General features: G+C 41.2%; 1 non-coding gene across 1 annotated transcript; it reads left to right on the top strand.

Moving 5' to 3' along the window:
- The first annotated feature begins 1879 nt into the window (after positions 1–1879).
- TRNAH-GUG lies at positions 1880–1951 on the top strand. The gene has a single exon. It is a non-coding gene; the product is annotated as a tRNA-His (tRNA).
- The last annotated feature ends 280 nt before the right edge of the window (positions 1952–2231 follow it).

Genomic DNA, 2231 nt, shown 5'->3' with positions numbered 1-2231 from the left:
AAGAGAAAGTTATTCCCTTTTCAAATCTCTTCCAGTTATTCAGATGAGTCGGAGAGAAGCCTTGATCAGAGGCTGATATGTTTTTTAACATCTCTCCTACTGTTGCCCACCTTCCTTTTTAACTGAGAGCAAAACTTGGGCTCCGAATATCTGGCTAGAATTTAATTCTGTTGTTTTGTTTTCATAGTTTATTTCATAGTGATCTCTGTTTAGGGAACATGATATGGTGTTTTTCAATTTATGGAATGGAACAAAATAATATAACTGTCATTTCTACAGTGCTTACCATGTGACAGGTCTACTTAAAGTTTTTGGCATGTCATCACCTATTCAGTCCTCAGAAGAATTCTATGAAGTAGTTACCATTATTATCTCCACTTTACAGATGAGAAAACCAAGGCACAAAGGTTCAAGAAGCAGCCCAAGTTCCCCCACTTAGTGACAGAGCCAAAATTAGACTCTAGAAGTCTGTTTCCACAATTTGTACTCTGTGAGTTGATTTTTTTTTTTAAGAGAGAGATTTCCCTTATTGTTCAATTGGTATGCGCCCACAGCAAAAATTATGACAGTGGTACACAAATGATGGTGCTTCGGGAACCTCCCCTTTGCCAGCCAGGAGATTTGCTTTGCCTTCTTGCCACGGACTGACCTCTTAGCAAATTCTCCCACCTGCATTCCTGTTCAGGCCATAGGGCACTGCCTTGCTTCCTGCCCAGAATGTATAAGCCTCGCTCAGGAACTCAGGGCAATAGTTTTCTTTGTGACCATGGAAGAAAAATGGATTTATGAGAGTTTGAAGGAAGATAGAGAAGGGGCCATAGATGATCAGAGGGGAGGGAGTGAGGGAGGGAGTGACCATTTGTGTCTGAAGCTTTTATCTGCAGAAATATCCTCCTTCCAGAAGCACTGGAGCTCTTGGCAGCCACCCAACAGATGGATTCGGTTCTTGCCATCCCATACACAGTGCCAACTAGCCCCAGCTGCTCCCAGGGCCTCTCCATTCAGAAGGCTTAAAGGAGACACCCGATTACAATCCAGTGATTAGAAAGAGGTTTTTCTGTGTGTTTCCTTTTAAGGTTTTCAAACCTTGGGGGATAGCTTGTCCAGACAACTTTAATTTTTTTATAACAAGGAAATTTCTTAAAAATGTCTCCTTGAAACTTATTTAGCATGGAGCATTCCAGTTTCTTTGTGTGGTGGGTTGCTAACGTTATCAGAAAGCTTTTTTTTTTTTTTTTTTTTTTTTTTTTGACATTACTGTGGCTTAAGACAAATATTCCAGAAAGAAAAAAAACCTTTAGGGACCAATGGATTTGAAAGAAGGCCTTTCCTCCGTCAGGGTGTGCTCACCCCGGCTCCCTCTAATAGGGCAGAACAAGCCTCCCTGATTCTCTCCAGTCCTCAGTCCATTTTGTTCTTGCCATATTTTTTATGTCTCTGCTGCCTAAGCACATGGAAATAAGGCTAGCAGTGGAGAAACCACAAAAGAGGCTCAGGTTCATGTGTCATTTAATGCAGCGTAATTGGTGGTGGCAGTTCAGGGTGGGAAATCTATATTCATTATTGGTTAAAAGTAGGAAGCTTGAGTGAACAGGCTGGGTTCTCTCAGCCTTGTTACTTAGATTATCGTTTCCTGACGGTGACTCCAGTGAATCTTATGTAATACAATTGCGCCCGTCAGCCAAGGAGACAATATTAGTTTCATGTTCAGACACTTTGTTATTGTTCCTTTAAATAACTGGAGATTACTGAAACACTGCTCCTCTTTGCCAATATTAAGAAAATGTACATCTTTAGGCAATAGATGGCAGTGTTTCCACAGATTTTAATATCACAGTGACTCTTAAAGGACTCCTGGCGCTTGGCTCCCTTGTGGCTCGCCGTGATCGTATAGTGGTTAGTACTCTGCGTTGTGGCCGCAGCAACCTCGGTTCGAATCCGAGTCATGGCAGGAGAGGAGAAGGCTTTTGGAAGAGAATAGCGCAGGTCCCAAGCTGTAACCCATCCAACAACATTTTGCAACCAGGCATAGAATAATAAAAATCAATAAAACAGAAACTGCCACAAATATTTTAAACTTTAGAGAGATGACATATGCAGAGTGGCTTCATTAATGCCCGAATCCTGTTGCAAGCGTGTTGTATGTGGGTTATTTTATTTGCCTTGACGGATAATATGATAAAACTGGAGTGTAGTGGACATGTAATTATTATTAATTACAACTACTTAAG

This window comes from Phocoena sinus, chromosome 6, assembly GCF_008692025.1.
Source record: "Phocoena sinus isolate mPhoSin1 chromosome 6, mPhoSin1.pri, whole genome shotgun sequence".
Taxonomy (NCBI): Eukaryota; Metazoa; Chordata; class Mammalia; order Artiodactyla; family Phocoenidae; genus Phocoena; species Phocoena sinus.
The sequence above is the reverse complement of the archived record's forward strand: the minus strand, read 5'-3'. Positions and strand labels throughout refer to the sequence as shown.